We start from the raw sequence: 26,242 nt of genomic DNA, 5'->3' as shown, positions 1-26,242 counted from the left end.
TGGGACGTGGAATTAAAATGTGTGGCCACTGGGAGATCCTGCTTTCTTTGGCGGACAGAGCGTAGGTGTTCAGCGAAACGGTCTCCCAGCCTGCGTCGGGTCTTGCCAAAACATCTTTACAAGAATAAACTGTGCAACATTGATTAATTCTTAGATTCATAGACAAAGTGTTACGTAGAGTTCAATAAAGGGTTATGTAGAGTTCAATTATATTTCAAATAATAGCAGTGTTGCCAAAAGTTTGTAAGATTGTGAGAAGCATGAATAGAGAGCGTCTATTGGTAAATTGGATTAGTAAGTATACAGATGATACTAGGATAGGTGGTGTTGTGGATAATGAGGTAGGTTTTCAAAACTTGCAGAGAGATTAAGGACAGTTAGAAAAGTGGGCTGAAAGATGGCAGATGGAGTTTAATGCTGAAAAATGTGAGGTGCTACATTTTGGTAGAACTAATCAAAATAGGACATACATGGTAAATGGAAGGGCATTAAAGAATGCTGTAGAACAGAGGGATCTAGGAATAATGGTGCATAGTTCCCTGAAGGTGGAATCTCATGTGGATAGGGTGGTGAAGAAAGCTTTTGGTTTGCGGCCTTTATTAATCAGAGCATTGAGTATAGAAGTTGGGATGTAATGTTGAATTTGTATAAGGCATTGGTAAGGCCAAATCTGGAGTATTGTGTACAGTTCTGGTCACCGAATTATAGGAAAGATGTCAATAAAATTGAGAGAGTACAGAGGAGGTTTACTAAAATGTTGCCTAGGTTTCATCTCCTAAGTTACAGAGAAAGGTTGAACAAGTTGGGTCTTTATTCTTTCGAGCGTAGAAGGTTGAGGGGGGACTTAATAGAGGTGTTTAAAATTATGAGGGGGATTGATAGAGTTGACGTGGTTAGACTTTTTCCATTCAGAGTGGGGAAGATTCAAACAAGAGGGCATGAGTTGAGAATTAGAGGACAAAAGTTTAGGAGTAACATGAGGGGGAACTTCTTTACTCAGAGAGTGGTAGCTGTGTGGAACGAGCTTCCAGCAGAAGTGGTTGAGGCAGGTTCTATGTTGTCGTTTACAGTTAAATTGGATAGCTATATGGACAGGAAAGGAATGGAGGGTTATGGGCTGAGTGCAGGTCGGTGGGACTAGGTGACAGTAAGAGTTCGGCACGGACCAGAAGGGCCGAGATGTCCTGTTTCCGTGCTGCAATTGTTATATGGTCTCATAATCTTATTCCCTGGACTGAAATGCCTAATACCAGAGAGAATGCATTTCAGAAACAACTTCTTCCCCTCCGCCATCAGATATCTGAATTGATTCTATTGTGTTTACTGGGAATGTCCGCAAGAATATGAATCTATGGGGTGATAAATGGTGACATCATGTACTTTGAATTTTGGTAGAGGCAGGTACGATGGGACTCCTAGACGTCCGGCGATGGTGACAGATATCGCGTAGACAGAAGGGAATACTTTACTCGGGTGTTTGCCCTTCGCCCTGTTGTAAATAAAATGAATTTGCAGGACTGTTGCGGGACATTATGGGTGCGATCTGCACCCACTCTCCGTTCACGTGCTGCTGACAATCCCTTTAAGACGCCGCTCCCTTCCGCTGTAAAATTTGGCCGACGTTTCAAACCAGGCAAAAGTGAAACTGATCGCCCGTCTCAATTCCCGAAGCCTGGGCGGCTGTCCCACCGGGGGAAGTGAATGGGGCGAGCGGCGCCGTGGTGAGGCCGGCGGTGGAGCGGGTGAGTGGGAGAAGGGGGACTCGGGGTCGCTCCGAGAGCGCTCGGGGCCGCGATCCGCGATCCGCTCCCGTTGCGCCCGGCCCAGCGCCTGAAATACACGGCAGGGCGGTGCCTCCGCCACCAGCAGCAGCCGGGGGAAGCGGCCCCTCGACCCCGTGTCTGGGCTCCAGCCGGGACCCACACGGTGTGGTGGTGCTGGTGGTGGCTGCAGCCGCCGGTGCTCCGGAACGCTTCCGGGTATGCCCGCTCGGCGGACCGTGGAAGGTCGAACTTGGGGGCAGGGTACAGGGTACAGGGTACGGGGTTGTGGGGGACAGGGTCCATGCCCGTGAATCCCTCAGAGTCGCCGTGCAGGTTGCTAGGGTGCTTAGGAAGGCCTTCATTAGTCAGCTAGCGGACTGAGGCCGGGAGCCGGGAGCCGGGAGCCGGGAGCCCGACGCCGGCCCCCGGGCCTCCAGTCGCCATAGTAGTAGTAGAGGTAATGTTCGACCGCAAGAATTAGGAGCAGAATTAGGCCATTTGGCCCATCTAGTCTGCCCTGGCTGATTCCCCCCTCAGCCACACTCCACAGCCTTCCCCCCATGACCGTGTCCAATCCAGAACCCGTCAAGCTCTGGCTGACATACACCCCACGACCTGGCCTCCACAGCCGCCCTGGGGTAATAAATTCCACAAATTCACCAGCTTCTGGCCAAATAACATGTTTCCGCGTTTCTGTTTTAAAAAAGGGCCCCCCCCCCATCCTGAGGCTGTGCCCCCTCTCGCAGCTCTACAAAACCCCCGGTTCAGCCCCGCCCGGAATATTCTGTTCTGGCCGCATGCTGGGAAGGATTTTAAGAGGGTGCAGAGGTGGTTTACCAGGATGCTGCCTGGACTAGAGAATAGCTTTAGTGAGGTCGGGCTATTCCCTTTGGAGCGAAGGCGCATCAGAGGGGTTTGGAAGGGTGTGGATTGATGGGGTTAGGCAGAATAACAGTTCGGCACCAACTAGATGGGCGGAAGGGTCTGTTTCTGTGCTGTGACCCATTCCCTGGAGGGGAGGCCACAGGTAAAAATAAAGAAAGGCATTCCAAATCTTTGCGTGGAATGTACCAAGGCGGGTGCAAGGGAGGACAAGGGAATGTTGTCCTAGCAAGCAAAGGGTGTGGAGACAGGATAGCTGAGAGGTGTTGGGCCTGTGATGGATTACACGCCTTTGTCAGGGTAGCAGAGTGGTTAGTGTCACCCTTTACAGTGCCAGAGAATAAATCGCTGACACTTCGCATGGCAGGGATATAATGCTGAGACTCTATAAGGCATCGGTCAGTATTATGAGCAGTTTTCCGCCCCTTATCGAAGAAAAGATGTACTGGCATTGGAGAGGGTCCAGAGAAGGTTCAGGAGAATGATCCTGGGAACGAAAGGGTTAACATATGAGTGTTTAATGGCTCTGTGCCTGTACTCACTGAAATTTTGAAGAACGAAGTGAGATCTCACTGAAATCTATCGAATATTGAAAGGCCAAGATAGAGTGGACGTGGAGGGGATGCTTCCTACAGTTGGGGAGTCTAGGGCCGGGGGTACAGACTCAGAACAGAGGGACGTCCGTTAGAATGGAGATGAGGAGGAATTTCCTTAGCCGGAGGGTGGTGAATCTGTGGAATTCAGACAGCTGTGGAGAAGGGGACCCTGGGAGGTGAAGGGTGGGTGAGAGGGGAACCGGAATGAGGGATGGAAAAGCACAGAAGACAGGTGGGATAGACGTTACTGGAAGTTAGAGAAATCGATTTCGGTCCTGACGAAGGGTCTTGGCCCAAAATATCAACTGTTTATTCCTGTCCTGGGCGGCAATGTTAGCTGTGAGGAGGATGCTAAGAGGATGCAGGGTGACTTGGATAGGTTGGGTGAGTGGGCAAATTCATGGCAGATGCAATTTAATGTGGATAAATGTGAGGTTATCCACTTTGGTGGCAAAAACAGGAAAACAGATTATTATCTGAATGGTGGCCGATTAGGAAAAGGGGAGGTGCAACGAGACCTGGGTGTCATTATACACCAGTCATTGAAAGTGGGCATGCAGGTACAGCAGGTGGTGAAAAAGGTGAATGGTATGCTGGCATTTATAGCGAGAGGATTCGAGTATAGGAGCAGGGAGGTACTACTGCAGTTGTACAAGGCCTTGGTGAGACCATACCTGGAGTATTGTGTGCAGTTTTGGTCCCCTAATCTGAGGAAAGACATTCTTGCCATAGAGGGAGTACAAAGAAGGTTCACCAGATTGATTCCTGGGATGGCAGGACTTTCATATGAAGAAAGACTGGATGAACTGGGCTTGTACTCGTTGGAATTTAGAAGATTGATGGGGGATCTTATTGAAACATAAAATCCTGAAGGGATTGGACAGGCTAGATGCAGGAAGATTGTTCCTGATGTTGGGGAAGTCCAGAACGAGGGGTCACAGTTTAAGGATAAAGGGGAAGCCTTTTAGGACTGAGATTAGGAAAAAACTTCTTCACACAGAGAGTGGTGAATCTGTGGAATTCTCTGCCACAGGAAACAGTTGAGGCCAGTTCATTGGCTATATTTAAGAGGGAGTTAGATATGGCCCTTGTGGCTAAAGGGATTGGGGGTATGGAGGGAAGGCTGGTGCAGGGTTCTGAGTTGGATGATCAGCCATGATCGTACTGAATGGCGGTGCAGGCTCGAAGAGCCGAATGGCCTACTCCTGCACCTATTTTCTATGTTTCTATGTCATTAAATGCTGCCTAACCCGCTGAGTTCCTGAAGCATTTTGAGTGTGTTCCTTAAGATTTCCACGTCTGCAGAAACTCTGCCGTTTCTCGTGGGGCGATGAGGGTGAGCAGATTGGCTCTTCCTGTTCTGGATAACAATCCTGGTGGGGAATTCTGCCTTTCAGGCTGTGTCCAGGCAGCAGTGTGACAGTTTGCTGTGATGGAGACCTCAATGTTGCTGCCCCTCCTCGTCCTCGGTATCATCCAACAAGTCCAGACTGGTGAGTGACTCTCGCGCCTCTGTTAAGAGTGTGCGCTGGGCCGGCCTGCCTTCCGCGTGCAGTTGGCCTGGTGTGGGATCAGTTTTGGTGACCGTGCTTGTGAATCTGATTGGTTTTTGACGGGAGAGGGTGTTGCCATTGTCTCTCCACACCCTCCCACTCTTCCTCCATCCCCCTGCCCATCTCCCCCATTAACCCCTACACCATCAATCCTCTGATTGGTGGTCAGTGTCAAATGCACTGACCTTTGCATCAAAGACATGAGATATATTATGTACATAGATTGAATGTCTATCCATAAAGTGACAGTAGGTATAGGAGTGTCTGTCCATAAAGTGACTGACGGGGAATGATAAGGTAGTGGAGGGGCAGGTGTGCTAGTGGCTGGAACATCATGAAGGATCCCACCCACCCATCCTGCTCTTGGACTGTTTGTCCCATTCCCATCAGGGAGGAGGCTACGTAGCATCCATACCAGGACCACCAGACTCAAAAACAGTGACTTTCCCCGAGGCTGATCAACACCTCCACCCACTAACCCACCCCTCCACACCCCCAACCACCACTACTTTATCAGTTCCTGTCAGTCACTTTATGGACATGCAGTCAATCTCTGTATATCTCTGGTCTAAGAATACTGAGACTGTCTACAAGAAGGGTCAGAGCCGTCTCTATTTCCTGAGGAGACTGAGGTCCTTTAACATCTGCCGGACGATGCTGAGGATGTTCTACGAGTCTGTGGTGGCCAGTGCCATCATGTTTGCTGTTGTGTGCTGGGGCAGCAGGCTGAGGGTGGCAGACACCAACAGAATCAACAGACTCATTCGTAAGGCCAGTGATGTTGTGGGGATGGAACTGGACTCTCTCACTGTGGTGTCTGAAAAGAGGATGCTGTCCAAGTTGCATGCCATCTTGGTCAATATCTCCCATCCACTACATAATGTACTGGTTGGGCACAGGAGTACATTCAGCCAGAGACTCATTCCACCGAGATGCAACACAGAGCGTCATAGGAAGTCATTCCTGCCTGTGGCCATCAAACTTTACAACTCCTCCCTTGGAGGGTCAGACACCCTGAGCTAATAGGCTGGTCCTGGACTTATTTCCTGGCATAATTTACATATTACTATTTAACTATTTGTGGTTTTATTACTATTTAACCAATTTCCCCCGGGGTCAATAAAGTATGACTATGACTACTTTATCATTTCCTGTCTGTCACTTTATGGACATGCAGTCAGTCTCTGTATATTAATCTATCTGTTATATTCATGTTTATTGTGTTTTTATTTTTGTGCTATTTTCTGCTGCATTGGATGGGGAGTAACTATTGTTTTGTTTTGCTTTTCACTTGGGTACTGGAAATGTCATTAAACAATCTTGAACCGCCGTGTACAAATGCCATCAGTAATTTCAGGCTCCCTTGTTGTTGCAGCGGGGTTAAAGGTGACTTGTTCCCCGTATCCGATACTGGCACAAGTCGGCTCCCAAGTGATGCTGGAATGCCAGGTGGTCCCCGCCATGGACCTTCAGAACAAGGAGATCCGCTGGACGAAGGACGAAACCCTGGTGCACCTCCACCGCTTCGGACAGGATGAGAACAACCAGCAGGGTGCCATGTTTCGGGGCCGCACCCAGCTCTTCAAGGACCAGTTCCTCACAGGCAACGTCTCACTGTTGCTGCACAGTGTCAAGCTGTCGGACCGCGGCAGCTACAACTGCTTCGTCGAGGTGGCGCCCGACAACAACCACGATTCCAATGTCAGACTGAAGGTTACCAGTGAGTACCCCAACACACTCACCTCCACGACTGCCCCATCCGACACCGTTCTTTCTCCCCCCGGGATCCTTTTACATTTTCCACCAATCCAAGGAAGAGGTAAATCCACCATCTTCCCCTCCCTCATCCTCTTCTCCCTGTCTGTGCTTTCAATGTACAGGCAGGGGTGAGTTGGAACATGAGGCAGGCTGTCTTAAATGAGTTAAGATGTATATTCAGTGGCCATTTTATTAGGTGCACCTGCTCAGTAATGCAAAGATCTAATCAGCCAATCACGTGGCAGCAGTTCAATGCGTAGAAGCGTGCAGGCACGGTCAAGAGGTTAAGTTGTTGTTCGGACCAAACATGAGAATGGGGGAAGAAAAGTATTCTAAATGATTTTGACCGTGGAATGGTCATTGGTGCCAGTCGGGGTAGTTTGAATATTAGAAACTACTGATCTCCTGGGGTTCTCATGCAAACAGTCTCTGATGTTTACAGAGAATGGTGAGAGAAACTGGGGGAAAAAACATCCAGTGAGCGGCAGTTCTGTGGGTGAAAACGCCTTGTTCATGAGAGAGGTCAGAGGAGAATGGTCTGACTGGTTCCGGCTGACAGGAAGGCAACAGTAACTTAAATGACTATGTGTTACAAACAGTGTCGTGTAGGGGAACATCTCTGAATGTGCAACGTGTCAAACCGGAAGTGGATGGGCTTGGGCCAGGATGTTGTGCTGACCTTTTAACTTGCTAACCTGCCGCCTGTAAAGAGTTTATACGTTCTCCTTGTGGCTGTGTGGGTTTCCTCCGGGTGTCCTGGTTTCCTCCCACGGTCCAGAGATAAATGTACCAGTTGGTAAGTTAACTGATTAGGCTGGGGTTGCTGGCCGGCGTGGCTTGAAGAGCCAGAAGTGTCTGTTTCACACAGTATCTCAATAAATAAATAAATGCCAATTCAATCAAACCCTTCCCTCCCACACAGCCTCCATTTTCCTTTCATCCATGTCTCTTAAATGACCCAGATGTCTCTACCAGGGCATTCCACACACTGGGGGGAAGGACCTCTGACCTCTGAGGAAGGATGAGAGCTGACTTGCTGGAGGCGTGCAAGATACGAGATACAGATAGGTTGGACAGTCAGACACTTTCTCCAGGGTGGAAATGCCAAATTCAAGGGGGCGTAATGTTAACGTGATTGGAGGAAAGTCGGGGGGGGGGGTGGTGGGATGTCAGATGTAAGTGTATGTTTATTTTTAAACACACGTGCCTTCGCTGGTGAGACTAGAACCAGGATATACAAGCTTCAAGATTTGGGGGAGTAGGTTTAGGATGGAGATGAAGAGAAACTTTTCCCCAGAGGGTATAATTCAGTCTGGGGAAGCAGTAGAGATACACCTTTAAATATATTTAAAACAGTTTGATAGGTTTTTGCATAACGGGGGTGAAGGGTTCTGGGGAAAAGGTTGACTGGTGGAACCAAGTCCACAGTTAGATCAGCCATGGTCCTTCTGAAGAAAGACCCGTGGTCATAGTGTAGTTACAGAGGGTGACAGGAGTTGAACCCAAGTTGCCTATGCCATAATAACGAGGTGCTAACCACTACGTCATCATCCCTGGGCCTGCTTCTTGCCTTGATGCCCCCGATATCCTTGTACCCTGCAGGTGTGGGTGAACCGCCCTCCATCGACCTGCACCAGTACACGGGAGACGGAATCAAGCTGGTGTGCGAAACCGAGCAGTGGTTCCCCACTCCCAAGGTGACGTGGAGTGACCAGAGCAAGAGGGCCTTGCCCCAGGAACCCCACACCTCTTTCGAAACAAGCCCCAAGGGTTTCTCCCAGGTGCGCAGCATCGTCGAGGTGACAGCGGGCTCTGGGAACAGCTACAGTTGCCAGGTGCAGAACACGGTCGTCAATCGGACTCTCACTGCGGAGTTCTACGTGCCAGGTCAGTGATTCGCCTCTCTCTGTGCACGGGCTGGGGGGTCTCTGCGGGTCGGCCGGGTACAATCGCACCATCTCTGCTCTTGATCGCAGCACTTTCTTGGTGAACGAAACATTCATAATACAGTGAATTGGGACACATTGGGGTAGTACATTTTGGGCCAATTAAGTGCCTGCTCCAATTAGCCCAAGTTTCATGTAATTATGTAAAGTGGAAAAGGGTGGTCAAAGTGAACATGGGTCCCTTGGAGGATGAGAAGCGGGAATTGATATTGGGTAATGAGGAAATGGCCGAAGGTTTGAATGACTATTTTGTGCAACAAAGAACGTCATAGGAAGTCATTCCTGCCTGTGGCCATCAAACTTTACAACTCCTCCCTTGGAGGGTCAGACACCCTGAGCCAATAGGCTGGTCCTGGACTTATTTCATAATTTACTGGCATAATTTACATACTTACATATTACTATTTAACTATTTATGGTTTTATTACTATTTAATTATTTATGGTGCAACTGTAACGAAAACCAGTTTCCCCCCCGGGATCAACAAAGTATGACTATGACTATATGTCCGTTTTCTCAGAGGAGGACACATCTAACATGCGGAAGAGCGATGATATGGATGCAATGAGAGCTGAGGATCTCGATACAATAGCTATCACTAAAGAGGTAGTGTGAGCCTGAAGATAGACAAGTCCCCTGGTCCTGATGGGATGCAACCCAGGGTACTGAAAGAAATAGCAGAAGTTGTAGTTATAGGCTTTGGTGCTAATTTACCAACATTCTCTGAAATCTGGGCAGGTCCCGGCGGATTGCAAGATGGCAAATGTCACGCTACTGTTCCAAAAAAAAAAGTGATGTAGGTAAGAGGCAGGTAACTGTCAGTTTAACATCTGAGGTTGGGAAAATGCTTGAAGATATCATTAAAGACTAAATAGCGAGGCATCTGGAAAGAAATGGATCCATCAGGCAGATGCAGCATGGATTCAGCAAAGGCAGGGCCTGTTTGGAGTTATTTGAGGATATAACGAGGGCAGTGGATGGAGGAGAACAGATGGACGTTATTGACTTGGGGTTTCCAGAAGGTGTTCGATAAGGTGCGACATTTAAGACTTATCCTTAAGATAAGGACGCATAGAGTTGGGGTGATGTATTAGCATGGATAGAGGACTGGTTAACCAACGGAAAGCAGAGAGTTGGGATACATGGCTGTTACTCTGGTTGGCAATCAGTGGTGAGTGGTGTGCTACAGGGTCCGTGCTGGGCCCACAACTGTTCACTATATACATTAACAATCTGGAAGAGGGGACCGAATTTGCTGATGACAGTAAATTGAGTGGAAAAGCAAATTGTGCAGAGGATACGGAGAGTCTGCAGAGAGATATAGAAAGGTTAAGTGAGTGGGCAGGGGTCTGACAGATGGAGTACAATGTTGGTAAATGCGAGGTCATCCACTTTGGAAAGAAAAGTGGAAGATCAAATTATTGTTTAAATGGCAAAAAGTTTTAGCATGCTGCTGTGCAGAGTGGCTCGGATTGCATGAATTGCAAAAAGTTGGTTTGCAGGTGCAGAAGGCTATCAAGAAGACAAACGAAATGTTGGCCTTCATTGCGAGAGAGATTGAACTGAAGAGCAGGGAGGTTCTGCTGCAACTATACAGGGTACTGATGAGGCCGCATATGGGGTACTGCGTGCAGTTCTGGTCTCCTCACTTGATGAAGGATATACTGGCTTTGGAGGCAGTGCGGAGGAGGTTCACAGGTTTATTCCGGAGATGAGGGGGTTAGACTATGAGAAGAGATAGAGTCGCCTGGGAAGCTGCTTTCTGGAATTCAGAAGAATGAGTGGAGATCTTATAGAAACGTAAAATTACGAGAGGTATAGATAGAGTCAGGAAAATTGTTTTCACTGGTAGGTGAGACTAGAACAAGGCGGGGGAGAGTGGGGACACTCCGTGTCGGGAGGGTCACCTACCAGAGTCCGAGGGACGGAGTGTGGGGAGAGTGGGGGCACTCCGTGTGGGGAGGGTCACCTACTAGAGTCTGAGGGACGGAGTTTGGGGAGAGTGGGGACACTCCGTGTCTGGAGGGTCACCTACCAGAGTCTGAGGGACGGAGTGTGAGGAGGTACCAGAGTCCGAGGGACGGAGTGTGGGAAGAGTGGGGACACTCCGTGTCGGGAGGGTCGCCTACCAGAGTCTGAGGGACGGAGTGTGAGGAGGTACCAGAGTCCGAGGGACGGAGTGTGGGGAGAGTGGGGACATTCCGTGTCGGGAGGGTCACCTACCAGACTCTGAGGGATGGAGTGTGGGGAGAGTGGGAACACTCCGTGTCTGGAGGGTCACCTACCAGAGTCTGAGGGACGGAGTGTGGGGAGAGTGGGGACATTCTGTGTCGGGAGGGTCACCTACCAGAGTCTGAGGGATGGAGCGTGGAGAGAGTGGGGACACTCCGTGTCTGGAGGGTCACCTACCAGAGTCTGAGGGATGGAGAGTGGGGACATTCCGTGTCTGGAGGGTCACCTACCAGAGTCTGAGGGATGGAGTGTGGGGACACTCCGTGTCTGGAGGGTCACCTACCAGAGTCTGAGGGATGGAGCGTGGAGAGAGTGGGGACACTCCGTGTCTGGAGGGTCACCTACCAGAGTCTGAGGGATGGAGTGTGAGGAGGTACCAGAGTCTGAGGGACGGAGTGTGGGGAGAGTGGGGACACTCCGTGTGGGGAGGGTCACCTACCAGAGTCTGAGGGACGGAGTGTGGGGAGAGTGGGGACATTCCGTGTCGGGAGGGTCACCTACCAGAGTCTGAGGGATGGAGCGTGGAGAGAGTGGGGACACTCCGTGTCGGGAGGGTCACCTACCAGAGTCTGAGGGACGGAGTGTGAGGAGGTACCAGAGTCTGAGGGACGGAGTGTGAGGAGGTACCAGAGTCTGAGGGACGGAGTGTGGGGAGAGTGGGGACATTCCGTGTCGGGAGGGTCACCTACCAGAGTCTGAGGGATGGAGAGTGGGGACACTCCGTGTCTGGAGGGTCACCTACCAGAGTCTGAGGGATGGAGCGTGGAGAGAGTGGGGACACTCCGTGTCTGGAGGGTCGCCTACCAGAGTCTGAGGGATGGAGCGTGGAGAGAGTGGGGACACTCCGTGTCTGGAGGGTCACCTACCAGAGTCTGAGGGATGGAGCGTGGAGAGAGTGGGGACACTCCGTGTGGGGAGGGTCACCTACCAGACTCTGAGGGATGGAGTGTGGGGAGAGTGGGAACACTCCGTGTCGGGAGGGTCACCTACCAGAGTCTGAGGGATGGAGAGTGGGGACACTCCGTGTCTGGAGGGTCACCTACCAGAGTCTGAGGGACGGAGTGTGGAGAGAGTGGGGACACTCCGTGTGGGGAGGGTCACCTACCAGAGTCTGAGGGACGGAGTGTGGAGAGAGTGGGGACACTCCGTGTCTGGAGGGTCACCTACCAGAGTCTGAGGGACGGAGTGTGGGGAGAGTGGGGACATTCTGTGTCGGGAGGGTCACCTACCAGAGTCTGAGGGATGGAGAGTGGGGACACTCCGTGTCTGGAGGGTCACCTACCAGAGTCTGAGGGATGGAGTGTGGGGAGAGTGGGGACACTCCGTGTCGGGAGGGTCACCTACCAGACTCTGAGGGATGGAGCGTGGAGAGAGTGGGGACACTCCGTGTCGGGAGGGTCACCTACCAGACTCTGAGGGATGGAGTGTGGGGAGAGTGGGGACACTCAGACAGTTTCGCGAAGGTGCAGTGGATACAACTCTGAGCTTTTGTCCCTGTTTGTTTCTGCAGATGAATTCTTTCCCTGGGTATCCATGTGGGTCACTGGATTCGTTATCATCTTCCTTCTCCTGATCGCGGTCATCATCGGGCTCTACTTCTTCTTTCGGCGTCTCCAGAGGCACATAGAAGGTAAAAACCTGCCCTGGATGGTGGGGTGCCTGCTTGACGTCCTGTTTTGGGCTTGTGTTAGCCCACGGGAGGCCGCAGCTCTGTCGCCAGCGGGCAGTTGTCCTGGCCGCATCCTTCACCCCGCGTGGGGACGTCGGGACGGTCCTTTGTCACATGCCGCTCTGCGTATCGGGCTCCTCCTCCGCAGTGGGTCACGTCACGGGGAGGGCGAGTGTCGTGGCGTGGAGCGGAAGGTGGATGGGGGCAGGGGGAGTGTATGTGAACGGTGGGTGGGGTTGAATGACTGACGGGTGTGAAAATGGGGTGATGAGGGTGGGGCAGAAAGGCAGAGGGGGTAGGGAGGGAGAGGAGAGTGTGGAGTGGGAGGAGGGTGGAGTTGGGGATGGGTTGGAACAAGGTGAGGGAGGAGGGTTATGGTGGTGGGGGGATCAGAGTGGGGAGAATACTGGGGGTAGGGGGATGGAGGAGCACTGTGGGGATTGGAGTGGGGGAAGATGGGCGGAGCGAATGCAGGGCGTCAAAGCTTGTGGGGAGAATGATGTTGAGAGGGATGATTTATCAGCCATGATAGAATGGCAGAGCAGATCTGATGGGCCAAATGGCCTAATTCTGCTCCTGTGTGTTCTGGAGAGGGAACGGGGAAGAAGCGGGTGGGGTGCAGAGGCAGAAAGCTGCCCCCCACCCCACAGCTTGGGCGATTCCAGTTTTGCCCCTGACTTGTTGGAAGCTGTTCTGGGGTAGGGTGGCACGCGGGGGTAAGGCTGTCGGAGGAGTCTGGGTGGGAGTTGCCCCCACGCCACTCAACCGGTCGAGTTCCCCTCGGTTAATGGTGTCTCTCCCTCTTTCAGGTCTTGAGAAGCGGCCGACCTCTGCAGGTAAGCAAAGGGTAGGGGAGAGATCGTGCCTACTCGGGATATCCGTGGGTCTCCTGGTCCCTGTGAAGTGAACTGGAGCAGTGCTCGTGCCCTGCAGTGTGGAGGGGTTGTGTCTGTCAGTGCCCGTGGACTCTGTTTAATCTGACTTGAGCAGTGGGAGCCTTCCCAGCAGTGTTGTCCATCAAACCCCCGGCCCCCCACACATGTACAGACTGGTGGTAGTTCAGGTTCCTTAAGACCATAAGGTCTTAGAGCAGAGTTAGGCTGTGTATCCTATCGCGTCTGCTCCGCCATTTCCTCGGGCTGATTTATTACCCCTGCCAACCCCGCACTCCTGCCTTCTGCCCGTAAACGTTCACACCCTGACTAATCAAGAACCTGTCAACCTCTGCTTTAAATACACCCAATGGCGTGGCCTCCACACAGCCGTCTGTGGCAATGAATTTCCATAGATTCACCACCCTCTGGCTAAAGAAATTCCTCCTCATCTCTGTTTTCAATGGACGTCCCTCTATTTTGAGGCTGTGCCCTCTGGTCCTAGACTCCCCCACTATAGGAAACATCCTCTCCACATCCACTCTATCTGTGCCCTCTGGTCCTAGACTCCCTCACTACAGGAAACATCCTCTCCACATCCACTCTATCGAGTCCTTTTCAATGTTTGATAGGTAGGGGCAGAACTGCCCCATGGGCCCACACTGCATCAGCAAGGACTCGGTCCTCTACTGCCCTACGTGGGACTGTATCTACACCCTTCCCCCTTTCTTGCCCGTTGCATCCCCACAGTTCACACTTGCTTCCTTTGCCCCGGAGGCAAGGGGGGGCCCAGGTCCAACAGGGCCCCACCCCCGAGGTGGGGTTGGCGGCTTGATGTTGTGTCCGGAAGCTTCGATCTTTCCCTGGGAGTTTGGCCTGGGTTGGAGGCTGTCGACTGCTTCGGGATGAGCTGGGGTGGCGGAGAGGTGGAGGTGCCAGCCGGGGAGGGTGGGAACGGCCGGCTGACCGTGGACGCTGCGTCCCGGCTGTCTGCGTCTTTGCTGTGGCACGGCTGGTACACGAGCCAGAGCTGTGCGATCTGGACCTGGGGAGCCAGCTGCTGCCCACACAGCAGGTTCTCCCCCTCACCACGCCGGTGAAGGATCTGCAGGAACGCCAGCGACTGCTACAGTTTGGCACCAGTGGTGTTGCATGGGTTGTCAGTCAACATGGAACTCGACGTAGCACTGTCTTCGGGACGGGACGCCGGCTCCGGCTTTGCTTTGAGTGGCTATAGTCACAAGGCCGTGCACATTTGAGATCAACGCTTTCCTGCTGCAAGATCAGCCTCCGACCACCGCTGATGTGCCCCATTTGTCCAAGGTGACGCGTTTTAAAGTTCCTTATAGTTGTCAGAGCCGGTGGGGGGCAGGGGTATGGTTGGGGGAGATAGTGGGAACGAGCTCCCACTACCTATTAAATGCTCTCAAAAGCCTGCGTCTGAAATAGCCTCTGACAACCAAGTCCAGCTTCTGGCCTTCAAGTGTGGCTAAGCTTCTAAGCCCGGCGGAACTATTTTTACCAAGAGGAGGAGTAATGGCGATTATGGCTGGTTGTGGACCTACAGTAATTGTGTGTGTCTCTCCCTTTCACCCCCCCGATACTTTAGAATTTTACGAACTACAGAGACAACGGGGTGAGTCAACCTTTCTTTTAATCATTGGGTCTGTGTCTTGCTCTGACTGGAGACTGGTGACTAGTGTTCTGCCGCAGAGATTAGTGCTGGGTCTGTTGTTTTGTCATTTATATCAACGATGCATACCATCTATATCAATGTGGTTAACCGGGTCAGCAAATTTACAGGTGACACCAAGATTGGGGGAGTAGTGGACAGTGAGGAAGACTATCAGTGGGATCTGGATCAGCTGGAAAATTGGCAGATTAGAGTAAATGCAGGCAAGTACAAGGTAATGCAGTTCAGTAGGATCACCCGGGGTAGGTTTACACGGTGAATGGTTGGGTCGGACACTGCGGAGTGCATTAGTCATAGTCATACTTTATTGATCCCGGGGGAAATTGGTTTTCATTACAGTTGCACCATAAATAATAAATAGTAATAAAACCATAAATAGTTAAATAGTAATATGTAAATTATGCCAGGAAATAAGTCCAGGACCAGCCTATTGGCTCAGGGTGTCTGACCCTCCAAGGGAGGAGTTGTAAAGTTTGATGGCCACAGGCAGGAATGACTTCATATGACGCTCTGTGTTTTACCTCGGTGGAATGAGCTCCTGGCTGAATGTACTCCTGTGCCCACCCAGTACATTATGTAGTGGATGGGAGACATTGTCCAAGATGGCATGTAACTTGGACAGCATCCACTTTTCAGACACCACCGTGAGAGGGTCCAGTTCCATCCCCACAACATCACTGGCCTTACGAATGAGGTTGTTGACTCTGTTGGTGCCTCAGCCTGCTGCCCCAGCACACAACAGCAAACATGATAGCACTGGCCACCACAGACTCGTAGAACATCCTCAGCATCGTCCGGCAGATGTTAAAGGACCTCAGTCTCCTCAGTAAATAGAGACAGCTGTGACCCTTGTAGACAGCCTCAGTGTTCTTTGACCAGTCCAGTTTATTGTCAATTCGTATCCCCAGGTATTTGTAATCCTCCACCATGTCCACACTGACCCCCTGGATGGAAACAGGGGTCACCAGAGGTTCTGGAAATACAGGTCCTTGGGCCATTGAAAGCTTTTGGCACGTTGGCCTTCATGAACCAATGTATTGAGTAGAGGAGTTGGGGTGTTATATGTTGCAATTGTGGAAGACGTTTGTGAGGCCTAATTTAGAGTTATTGTTTGCAGTTTTGGTCACCGACCTGTAGGAAAGATGTAATTAAAATTGAATGTACAGAGAAAATTTACACGGATGTTGCTGGGACTTGAGAACCTGAGTTACAGGGAAGGATTGAATAGGTTAGGTCTTTATCCCCTGGAGCGTAGGAGAATGAGGGAGATGTGATAGTAATATACAAAATTGAGGGATAAAGGTAGGGTAAATGCAAGCAGGCTTTTTCCACTGAGGTTGGATGAGACTCGAATTTTAGGTCATAGATTAAGGGTGAAAGGGGAAATGTTGAAGGTGAATTTGAGGGGGACTTATTCACTCAGAGGCTTGGTGAGAATGGAATGAGCTGCCAGCAGAAGTGGTGAATGTGGGACTTATTTCAGCATTTAAGGGAAATTTGGATAGGTACGTGGATGGGAGGGCTATGATCTGAGGCAGTTTAGTGGGACTAGGCAGATTAATAGTTCAGCATGGACTAGATGGGCCAAAAGGCCTCTGTTCTATAGTGCTCTCTGAATTATGCAAAGTTGATGGGGTCAACAAAATTGCTCCAGAAAAAATCTTTCTGCCCCATTCCTGGGAGAGTGGAAATGTCACCTGCCAGTTTAGGGAGTGACAACACCCAAAAACAAATGACAATTCACTTCTAGCCCAGAACTGAATGACAGAGTCTCTGATTAATTTTCTTTCTTTTTCAGATTTACTCCAAAAAAGACTGGGTAAGCAGGGGTGTATGTGTGGGAGGGGTTGATGTGGCACTCTCTCTGCCAGGCGTACTGGACGCCTGTGTTGTGTGGAATGTCTCCTGTGGTGGGGGAGCCCAGGTGTGGGCCCCTTGGGGCATGATCCCTTCCACGGCTCAGGGGGTGGGGTGGGGGGGAGGTAAGTTGTAGGTCGCTGGGTAGCTTTGACTGCTTGAGCGTCGAAAGACTTATAATGATTAACGAATGTTTTCCATGTGCGCACCGAACCGGCTGGGGTCTAGCCAGACACAGCCCGAGGATGTGATGGAGGCAGCCCACGAGTGTCAGCATGCTTCCCGCGCCAACGCAGAATGCCCAGAACTTATCGACCACGCGCCATGGTAGAGTAGCATTTAGCAGGACGCGTTTACAGCTCGGGGCATTGGAGTTCAATTCTGGCGTCATCTGCGAGCGAGTTTGTACGGTTTTTTTCCCCCTGTGTGCGTGTGGGTTTCCACCGGGTGCTGTGGTTTCCTCCCACAGTCCAAAGGTGTATTGGTTGGTAGGTCATTGTAGATTGTCCGGTGGCTCAGATAGGATTAAATCAGCGGATTGCTGGGTGGCATGGCTCAACAGGCCAAAATGGCGGATTCCACGGTGTGTCGTGACCCCTACTGGGTGAGTGTACAGACAGCAGCGGGATCTGAACCCGTCTCACTGGCGCTGTAAATGCGTTGCTGTAGGTTCATGTCCCGGTGCAGAGCCTCGCCTCATGAACCCTGAGTAAACTCGAGTGCAGGACAGTCTGTTTCTACAGGCAGATTTAATTTGGGACAGATTTAAATTTTGGTGCAGCAGGTGGAACTCAAAATAAAAAAAACATCGAATGCCAAGATAATGTAATTGAGATTCTTTAGGGAAGGACGGGTGGTAGTTTTGAAAGCTGCTTGCTGGAGCGTGGCCTTATCAGGGGATGGTCCCAACAGTCTCCAGTGGGTGGGAAATGTCCCACGTGGAAGAATGGGGCACTTTATTCCCCAATCTCAAAATGTTTTGGAGGAATGGATTATTTAGTTCTACTAATTTGTGTTTAACACTAGGCTTGTACTCACACAGACCACAAAATATTACAGCGCAGATCTGTTAACCAACTCTAAGATTAAACTAACCCTTCCCTCCCACATAGCCCTCTATTTTCTGTCGTCCGTATTCCCAGCTAAGAATTTCTTAAGTGTCCCTAATGTATCTGCCTCTATCACCACTGCTGACAGGGTGTTCCACACACTCGCCGCTCTCTGTGTTTTATAAATAAATAAATTTACTCTGACATCTGCCCTATTATTTCCTCCAATCACCTTTAAAATGATGCCCTCTTGTATGAGCCACCTTGGCCTGGAGGAAAAGTCTCTGGCTGTCCACTTAATCTGCGCCTGTTATCTCCTCCATTGAGTCCCTTCTTGTCCTTCTTTACTCCACAGGGATGAGCCCTAGCTCATTCAACCTTCCTCACAAGACATGCTCTCGAATCCAGGCAGCATCCTAGTAAACCTTACCTTCTCTGCACACTCCAAAGCCTCCACATGCTTCCACCAGAAGTCAACAACAGTGTTCCAGGTGCGGTCTGACCAGGGTCTTACAGAGCTGCAACATTTTCTTCTGGCTCCTGAATATGCTGGACTTTAGGGGTCTCATTGAAACCTAACTAATATTAGTCATAGTCATACTTTATTGATCCTGGGAGAAATTGGTTTTCGTTACAGTTGCACCATAAATAATAAATAGTAATAAAACCATAAATAGTTAAATAGTAATGTGTAAATTGTGCCAGCAAATAAGTCCAGGACCAGCCTATTGGCTCAGGGTGTCTGACCCTCCAAGGGAGGAGTTGTAAAGTTTGATGGCCACAGGCAGGAATGACTTCCTATGACGCTCTGTGTTGCATCTCGGTGGAATGAGTCTCTGGCTGAATGTACTCCTGTGCCCAACCAGTACATTATGTAGTGGATGGGAGACATTGTCCAAGATGGCTAATATTGAAAGGCCTAGATAGTGTGGATATGGAGAGGATGTTTCCTGTTAGTGGAGGGAGTCCAGGACCAAAGGCAAAGTCTCACAATAGAGGGACATCCCATTAAAACAGAGGCGAGGAGGAATTCCTTTTGCTTGAGCGTGGTGATTTTGTGGAATTCATTGCCACAGGTGGCTGAGGGGGCCAAGTCATTGGGTATATTTAAAGCACAGGTTGATGGGTTCTCGATTAATCAGCTCATCCAAGGTTACAAGGAGCAGGCGGGAGAAAGGGGTTAAAAGGGAAAATAAATCAGCCATGATCCCTGGACTGAACAGCCTATGTCTTGTGCTTTTAAGAATGCCACTGACTCCCTCACCGCAGGAATACGGGGCTGAGCAAGCTCTGCGCGACAGGCGAGCATATCAGTCCATTGCAATGTGCGGTTGGTACCCGGCACTGGGGATTTAGCCAGGGCTCCAGGGATTTGAGTTCTGCGTCGTAATATTTACCCTCAGCGGCACTGCAGTTAGCGCAAAGTTTCACGGTGCCGACGATCACCGACCCAGGTTCGATTCCCGCCGTGGTCTCTGTGGATTTCCTCTGGGTATTCTGGTTTCCTCCACATTCCCGAGTTGCTGGGGGGATGGGGGGTGGCGCAGAGGGTGGAATCTGTGAGAGACGCGGAGTAACCTCAGTGTCTTTTCTTGTCAGATACGCTGCATGAGGATCTAGGTAAGATGTTGCCTGGGGGAGGGGTTTTTCCTGCCCATCCATTTGCCGCCCCCTGTCCGCTGTCGTGTCTCGCACTGGCTGCAGTGAGCAGTGGTTGAGTCCAGTTTGATATCACTGGCATCTGTCATGCAGTTTGTGACAGCAGTGCATGCAACACATAAGAAAATATATGTTCCACCAATTTACATATAAAAATGTGCAAAAATCAGGCACGTGTATATTGCACGTGTATTTTGCACAGTACTGTAGTAACTGATGAAAGGTCTCGGCCTGAAATGTCGACTGTACCTCTTCCTCGAGATGCTGCCTGGCCTGCTGCGTTCAGCAGCAACTTTGATGTGTGTTGCTTGAATTTCCAGCATCTGCAGAATTTCTCGTGTTTACTGTAGCAACTTTATGTATTGCTCTGTACTGCCACAAAAAAAAACAAATTTCATGACAGATGTGAGCGATGATAAACCTGATGCTGATATGGGTCTCTATGGTGGACTAGGAGTGGGAAGGGGGCAGAGAGAGGGGAATCGTGGTTGGGAAAAGGGGGAGGGAGTGGGAAGCACCAGAGAGACGTTCTATAATGATCAGTAAACCAATTATTTGGAATCAAATGACCTTGTCTGGTGTCTCAGGGCTTGGCTCAACTACACCTGCGCACCCCTACCCCGCCCCACCCCCAGCACACTTTCTCTGCCACCTGTCCCACGCCCCACCCTCGCCATTCTCAACATCCTTTGCTCCTGCTGATTTACAAACTGGCTGTCCGCTCCACAGTGACAAGTAGAGTACTATGCAAAGGTCTCAGGCACCCTAGCTATGCCTCTTCACGGTGGGGGACACGTCTAACATGCCAAAGAGAGATGTTGTGGATGCGATGGGAGGTGAGGACCTCGATATGATAGCTATCACTAAAGAGGTAGTGTTGAGCAGACTAGTGAGCCTGAAGATGAGTAAGTCCCCTGGTCCTGATGGAATGTGTCCCAGGGTAATGAAAGAAATGGCAGGAGTTATAGTAGAGGCTTTGGTGATGATTTACCAAAATTCTCTGGACTGGGCAGATCCTGATGGATTGGGAGAAGGTGAATGCCAGGCCACTGTTCAAAAAAGGACGTAGACAAAAAGCGGGTAACTATAGGCAACTTAGTTTAACATCTGTAGTTGGGAAAATGCTTGAAGCTATCACTAAAGAAGAAATAGCCAGGCATCTGGAAAGAAATGGATCCACCAGGCAGACGCAGCATGGATTCAGCAAAGGCAGGGCCTGTTTGAGGATATAACGAGCACAGTGGATAGAGAGGGGACAGTAATAACTTGGATTTTCAGAAGGCGTTCGATAAGGTGCCACATTTAAGACTTATCCATAAGATAAGGATGCATAGAGTTGGGGTGATGTATTAGCATGGATAGAGGGTTGGTTAACTAATAGAAAGCAGAGAGTTGGGATACATGGGTGTTACTCTGGTTGGCAATCAGTGGTGAGCGGTGTGCCACAGGGGTCAGTGCTGGGCCTGCAGCGGTTCACGATATACATTAACAATCTGGAAGAGGGGGCTGAGTAATGTGTATCGGAGTTTGGTGATGATGCTAAATTGAGTGGAAAAGCAAATTGCGCAGAAAATACGGAGAGTCTATAGAGAGATATAGATAGGTTAAGTGAGTGGGCAGAGTACAATGTTGGTAAATGCGTGGTCATCCACTTTGGAAGGCAAATGAAATAGCAGATTATGCTCAGTCCTGATAAAGGGTTCGGCCCGAAACGTCGACATGAACTTTTCCACGGATGCTGCCCGACCTGCGAGTTCCTCCAGCGTGTTGTGAGTGAAAGAGCAGGTTATTGTTTAAATAGTAAAGATTGCAGCATGCTACCGTGCAGAGGGACTTAGGAAGTGTTTGTGCATGTAGTCACAAAGGTTGGTTTGCAGGTGCCGCAGGCTATCAAGAAGGCAGATGGAATGTTGGTCTTCATAGGGGGATTGAATTCAGAGCAGAGAGGTTATGCTGCCAATTGTAACCTGGAGTACTGCATGCATTTCTGTCCCTTAGTTGAAGAAGGATATACTGGCTTTGGAAGTGGTGCAGAGGAGGTTCACAGGATGATTCCCAGAAATGAAGGGGTTTGACTATGAGGAGAGATTGAGTGTACTCGCTGGAATTCAGAAGACTGAGGGGGGAGCCTGCAGAAACCATATAAAATTATGAAGCGATAGATAAGATAGAGGCAGGAAAGTTGTTTCCACTAATAGGTGAGACTAGAACTAGGACACCTAGCCTCAAAATCATGGGAGTAGATTTAGATGAAGATGAGGGAAGAACTGCTTTTCCCAAAGAGTAATGAATTTGAATTCCTGCCCAATGAAGCAGTGGAGGCTACCTCAGTAAATATATTTAAAGACAAGGTTGGGTAGATTTTTGCATAGTTGGGGCATTCAGGGTTATGGAAAAGGCAGGGAGGTGGAGATGAGTCCATGGTCAGATTAGCCATGATCTTATTGAATAGCAGAGCAGGCTCGACAGGCCAGATGGCCGACCCCTGCTGCTATTTCCTCGATTTCTTCCTCATGGTCCATAACAATTCCTTAGTCTTAACAGAACTATCTTTGGTAACAAACTAAATCTGCTCAAACTGCTAATGAATCTAGCTGCTGGCGTACCTTTTCATGTTTGCATCAATACATTGAGCTCAGGATAGATCCTGCAGATAGTGACAAGCCAGAACTTGAAGTTTGTGTGTGGATCTTCTAACCACTTGGCCTATTAGCTTTCAGGAAACGATCACGTGGTTCTCTCCCCAATAATGGGTAAGTCCTAGCGATATGGATCTGCTTACATGGAGGTGGGTTGGGGTAAGGCACAGCTGTGGCCATCCTGGTTATGGAGTTAGACCCAGTGACAATGTCAGATCTGAGTTGGGAGTGGAAATTGAAGGGAACTTTCAGGTGGTCCGTTCCCTGTGCCTCTGACACCATCCTTGGTGGGAGCCGGTCGGGTTCCAGCTGTTGATTTATCATCATGGAGACTATATACATGGTGTGACCGCCTGCAATATTACTTGATGCTGCTGTACACACTCTACATTTTAGCAAGATCTTGCACTTGTGTTTGGTCTTGTTGAACTTTGGCAGATATTCATCTGAGCAGCAGAAATCCTGTCACCCATCATGTCACCCGGTGTCCCATCAAACTTGCATCCAACTTCCATCTGCTCCATTAGGGTGGCTGTGTCTCTCTGCAACCTGGGAGCCTACTCAGGACTGAACCCCTCCCCGTTGAGTCTTTGTCATCTAATTGGATGGAGCAACGTGTCACTGTGCTGTCCTGGAATGGGATGTGGGACCCCTCGGCTATGTCTACTCTCAGTGTTCCTCGACCTTTCGTTCCATCTGTCTGTCTGTCCACCCAGCTGCCCGTGCCGTTTCAGTGCACTACCTCCACAAAGCAACAAATTTCCTGAGATATGTCGGTGATAATAGAGCCAGATTCTGGAGTCAGTGATGACCATATTAATCCTTTTTTTTTTGACTTTCAGCCATTACAAGAATCAAAAGAGTTGCCGGTAAGATCTTCTGCTCAGAATGTCTCTGCTGGATTATGCGTGTCGGTGACCTTCCATTGCAACCTCGCGGCGGGGTGGACGCTGTGATCCATTCAGCCTGTGCTGACCCGTTCCTGGAAATTTCAGCTTCCCATGTTTAACCACTTCCCCTTTGGAAATTTGACGTTGGATGTGGTTCAAGGCCCTTCCCCAGATCGTAGCACCTTGCTATGTCGTTCCCACCCCACCGGTTCCCTAAGGTTGTTATAGCCAGGGCAGGGGGGTGTAGTGGGGATAAGATCCCACGACCTATTAAAGGCTGCCAGTGGCGTGCATCTCAAATTGCCTCTGACAACCTATTCCAGCTCCTGGCCTTCACGTGTGGCACAGCTACGAAGCCTGGGGGAACAGGTTCTACTGACAAGAGAAGGGGCAAAGGCAGGTTACAGGCAGTTAAAACCAATCACTCCATGCAGAAATGCTGCAGTTTTCCATCTAAGAGCAGGAAAGCTCTGATCTCAAGCCTCCGCTGCCTTGAGGCTATACCCACTCATGGGAGGGCTTTTGGGAGTAAATCCCTAGGGGTGGGAGGTGGGGTGAGTCCCTAGGGCAGTCCTGTGATGAGTTCAACGCTGACAGGCAACTCCTGTGACGCCGCTGGTGCCAAACAATATCGGTCTCTGCCGTTTCCCTGGATTCATCAGCTGCGTGGAGAAAGGGAGCTTGCTGCGTGGGCAACAACTTGCTCTCCGTATGGTACTGTCCTGACTTGCCTATCAACTTCAGCGTAGACAGCTAGGACGCATCATCCCTGACCAACAGAGTCTAACCCTCCACCGGGTTTACTCTGCCACAAACCCAATCATCTCGATTGAACACCCTAGATTTCAATCCTAGGATTCCCTGCACATCTACAGGGAATAGAATAGGCACCAGAGTTAGAGGGGTGTAATGTTGATGTTGGTTAACTGTCATCATCTTGTCTTGAACATTTCCCTCCTCCTCCCTAGTTTCTGTGACACTGAACGATGAGGACTGCACACCCGAACCTGAAGGTATCTCCCGATCTGACCACTATGAGCCACGCCATGAAACAGGTGATTCCTGCTGAAAGCAGCAAGGAGTTTGAGTCCGTGACAGCGGCGTTGGGAAAGGAAGGATTCAGCTCCGACAGACACTTTTGGGAGGTGAAGTGCAAAGCAACTCGGAATGGGACCTGGAGTAGCCTTGGACAAGGCAGTGAGACAGGGGGAGATGCCTTTGAATCCACACAATGGATTTTGGACATTGGATGCCATGAGCAGGAGTTCAGAGTCAACGACACCACCGGCGCACAGATCTCCATCAAACCATCCGTCCAGGAGAGGATCCAGAAGATTGGGATATATGTCAACTACAGTGAGGGAAAAGTGCTGTTCTACGATACTGAGACAAACTCTCATCTCCATACGTTTGAAAAGTGCCTTTTCAAGGGGATGATATTCCCCTTCTTCCACCTCCCAAAGCAGGAGGGTCTCTGAAGATTTGTAAAGTTGCTCCTTCAGCATAAAGAATTCATGTACTTGGGCATCCCGTGCCAACCCATCAGGTGCTGTTATGTCCTGTCTATGAGAACCAGTAACTATGGCCAGAAACATACTGGTCTCTCCCACACTCTCCAGTGCCAACATCATTATCTTTATGGTGCAACTGCCTTGTTGACCAACCAAGCCATCTGCATCCTTGACTCCAAATTTTGGGCACTGGCTGGACACCCTGACTTGCTGTGCCCGCCCGCCCCCAGCATCTTGTGCCTTCTCTGAGCTCCTTCACTCTGTCTGCCCCAAGAGGCAGCTCTCAGGTGGCTTCCCATTTCAATCCGACTTTCTGTTCCTGTCTTGTACGCCTCCTCTCTCTCACCTCATCTTATTCTGTCTTCTGCCCCCTTCCTTTCCGGCCCTGATGATGGGTCTTGGTCTGAAATGTCAGCAGTTTATGCTCTCCATAAACCGTGCTGACCTGCTGAGTTCCTCCCAGAACATCAGAGTTAGTTACCGTTCTGTGTGAAGATTCTCCATCTCTCCTGTCCTTGGCCGTCCTCTCTAATGTGCCCCAGGTGTGGTTCAGGATCCTCATTTCAGCCTCTATGGTACGGTACCAAGTTGTCCTTGGTCCGCCCTTCAGGGGTCAAATGAAGCTTGACCTCTGACGGTGTTCAGGGCTTCCTTCATTGTGGCGGTAGCTTCCTAGTTTTCACTACTGCCCAGTCATGCATATCCTGGTAGAGACTCAGGAATACCGTTGCACACTGATCCAGGATTCTTCATTGCTGTTTCTATTACAAGGACATTCCTACTGCTTATCTGTACAGTTTCTGTACCAAGCAGGGTGCAGCGTGTTGGGATGCTCGCTGCTGCTTATCTGTAGAAGGATATGAGTATAGATGTGTAAAAACAAACCAGAGACCTGCAGGTTTCCTCCCAGGTTTTCTAGTTTCCTCCCCACATTCCAAAGACTTCCCTTCTGCCACCATCAACGCTGCCCTCAACTGTATCTCTTCCATTTTGCGCACGTCTGCCCTCGCCCCATCCTCCTGCCACCCCACCAGGGGTAAGGTAACTCATGTCTTCACCTACCGTCCCCCACACCCAGCACATTGTTCTCTGTAACTTACGCCACCTCCAACGGAATCCCGCCACCAAGCACCCCTTAAACCCGCTTCTGCTTAACGCAGGGATTGGTCCCTACGCGACTCCCTTGTCCACTCGTCCCTCCCCACTGATCTCCATCTTGGCACCTCACCCTTGCAAGCGGAACAAGTGCTTCACCTGCCTCTGCACCTCCTCCCTCACTACCGTCCAGGCCCTAAACCGTCCTTCCGGGTGAGGTGACGCTTCACCTGTGAGACTATTGGTGATCTACTGTATCCAGTGCTCTCAGTGTGGTCTTTTGTATATCGGTGCGACCCGACATAGATTGGAAAACTGTCGAGCACCTACCAGAGAGAAGCAGGACCTCCCAGTGTCCACCCATTTTAATTCCACTTCCGTTCCCATTCCAACATGTCATGATGAGGCCACGCTCAGGTTGGGAGGAGCTAGGCATGACATTGATTTCTCAAAGCCCTCCCCCATTCCCATGTCCCTTTCTCACCTTAACTCCTTGCCTGCCCATCACCTCCCTCTGGCGCTCCTCCCACCTTTTCTTCAGCAATCAACTTCCCAGCTCTTTACTTCACCCCCTTCCC

The 26,242-nt window shown here is 50.3% G+C and overlaps 1 pseudogene; it reads left to right on the top strand.

The window, feature by feature from the left end:
- Positions 1 to 1,447: 1,447 nt before the first annotated feature.
- LOC140198481 (butyrophilin subfamily 1 member A1-like) lies at positions 1,448 to 26,236 on the top strand (annotated as a pseudogene).
- Positions 26,237 to 26,242: the final 6 nt, after the last annotated feature.

Source organism: Mobula birostris, chromosome 5 (genome assembly GCF_030028105.1).
Source record: "Mobula birostris isolate sMobBir1 chromosome 5, sMobBir1.hap1, whole genome shotgun sequence".
Taxonomy (NCBI): domain Eukaryota; kingdom Metazoa; phylum Chordata; class Chondrichthyes; order Myliobatiformes; family Myliobatidae; genus Mobula; species Mobula birostris.
This window is presented reverse-complemented; position numbering and strand designations above follow the sequence as displayed.